This window comes from Meles meles, chromosome 4 (assembly GCF_922984935.1).
Source record: "Meles meles chromosome 4, mMelMel3.1 paternal haplotype, whole genome shotgun sequence".
Taxonomy (NCBI): Eukaryota; Metazoa; Chordata; class Mammalia; order Carnivora; family Mustelidae; genus Meles; species Meles meles.
In genome coordinates, this window is record NC_060069.1 from 82,281,073 (window position 1) to 82,283,829 (window position 2,757).

Consider the following 2,757-nt stretch of genomic DNA (forward strand, 5'->3'; position numbering starts at 1 on the left):
GACTTTCATCCAGCTCCTACACTGAACCCAGCTCTTCTCATTCTTTCTTTCCATCACGGCTTCCTTCTTTTTTGCACCTATGTGACATAATAAAACTGGAGGCCTAGAGTTGTTCTTCTGGGTGTAAACTGTACTAGGTAAAATATGGTAATTAATTTTTATTTATAGTAAACACTGCACATCAAAAAAGAACAACAAAGGGTGAACTAAAGAAACAAGACCACACAGCGTCAATAGGACTTCATAAACAAATAGCACGCACTGGAAATTGAACTAGGTAATGAATGAGTTGTGCTTATGCTTTCATCTTTCTTTAACAATGCTGATGTAAGAATTACCGTTTTATGGGGAAGGGAAGCCGGCTCTATTATTTGGTAGTAGTATAGTTAACCTTTTAACACTGGGGTGGGAATTAGGAGGGTTGACCTTCCCCTCCTCCTGCACAGTCAAAAATCCCTGGGTAACTTTTGAGTCTTCCAAAACTTAACTACTAAGAGCTGTTGTTGACTGGAAGCCTTACTGATGACATAAACAGTTCATTAACACATATTTTGTATGTTACATGTATTTTACAATTTTACACTGTAGCCCTTCAATAACATAAGCTAGAGAAAAGAAAATGTTACTAAGAAAATCATAAGAGAGGGCACCTGGGTGACTCAGTCCTTAAGCATTGCTTTTGGCTCAGGTCAGGATCTCAGGATCCTGGGATTGAACCCCACACTTGGCTCCCTGCTCAGTGGGGAGCCTGCTTCTCCCTTTCCCTTTGTCCCACCACCCATGCTCTTTCTCTATTGCTCTGCTCTCTCTCTCTCTCAAATAAATAAATAAATATCTTTTAAAAAAAGAAAGAAAGAAAATCATAAGGGAGAGGAAATAGATTTACATAACTGTGCAGTACTTACCAAAAAAATCCCCCCAAAACTGTGTGTGAGTAGCCCTGAGAAGTGCAAACCTGCACTGTTTAAGGGTCAGCTATAATTAGTTCTTATTTATAGTAAATCTTAATATTGTCTCTTCCCACCCTTCCTTCCTCCAAGTCCTGTTGATTCTCTCCCTCCAAGTTATGCTTTGAATCAGTTCGCTTCATTCCCTCTCCCATCACCACTCACTGGGTCTAGAGCAGAAGCCTCCCAATGGCCCTCCCCATCTTTAATCTGGATTCCCCTCAAAAGCCATTCTATACACAGCGGCCAGTTACTTTTAACAATATTTATATAATCATAGTAATCCTCACCTTAAAACCTTAAATGACTTGAATGTTACTGAGAAAAAAATTAAAGTTTTTAAATTTAAAATTTAAATTGTTAACACTGCTCACATGTCACACAAGGTCCTGCATGACCTGGCCTGGGCCAGCTTCCCTGGCTTCCTCTCAACACTGTGAGTCACTCAGCAACCTCCAGGCCCACGGGCCTTCTTCGAAGATCTAGATGTGCCAATTACTTCCTACATCAGGGTCCACATATCAGCTGATCTCTCTCTGTGATTCTTGTCTTCCCACTCTTCACCTGGCCAACACTTTTCCCTCAAGTCTTTGTTTCCTTGAGAAGGCCTTCCCTTACACCTGTTGCAGATATGGTGGTTCTCTCGTTCATGACCGCCCCCCCCCCCGCCACCCCAGCCTCCTTGGGTGTAGCCTCCTGACTACATTACTTATTTGCTTTGCTGTCTGAAATCTGACTGTGATTTATGTTTCCCGAACAGAAGTGCTCATGGAAGGCTTGAATTCAAAACTGAGTTGACTGGAAAGAAAAGCAGGGTTTGAGGTTCCCATTTCTCTGGAGCAGCTCAGCAGCAGCAGCAGCAAGAATAGCAGCTCTCAGATTCTGGCAGAAATAGTAGCTCCTCTCTGGTTCCCCATCTGTGGTGTGGCTTTGGGAATGATTCTTGGCCTCTCGTTCTGGGGTCTGAACCACTCATTGTGAAAGCTATCTAATATTGTGCGACAAGTACCTTTGTGTTTAAGCTGCTTAATCCAGATTTTGCTATCGATGGCTGGACCTTGACTGAAGCCTGGTCCTTCCTCAGTCTAAATGAGACCTCTCTTGTATTCTTTTATTTTATTTGACACTTCTTTCAGAGTACTTGCCTAAGTTGAAATTACATATTTACTCATGTGTTGGTCTGTCTCCGTTGTTAGATCCCCAGCTTCATGAGAATACAGTAGGCACTTAACACAAAATTGTTGAAGAAATTAATAAAGCAAAACGTATTAAGATTCTTCTTTGCTTACTGCTTGATTACCTGCTTTCCTTAGATTCTAGAACTCTAGATATGTTATTTTGGATGTAACCACTATTGGCGATTGTCCTTCTTGTTCCTTTTGCATCCATCTAAAGTAATCTTATATTATTTTACCTTGGCAGTAAAGACTCCACCGGCAGTTCCTTCTTGAATCTAATCTCATTACAATGCGTAGGGTTAAACCAAGTTTCCCTAACATCCCCTCTTGGGTATAAAAGAATGTATGTTGCAGAGAAAGTGGGTAAATAGTTGAGCACAAGAAATCTGATACAAAATGTGGACAATTAGATGAATGTGTTCCTGCTATACAAAGTCTTCTTTGGGTTGTTGATATCCAGCTAGAAGAAGAAAAGTCTAGAGACCGGCAGAATTATTATTGAAATGTATTTTTCTCAGTTGTATCATATGTCTTTCTTATTAGACAACTTTGTCCAGATGTTTTATGTTAAAGGATGAAACATATTTAGATTTAGAAAATCATCCCTTGTGCTATATATCATATGAAGGAGA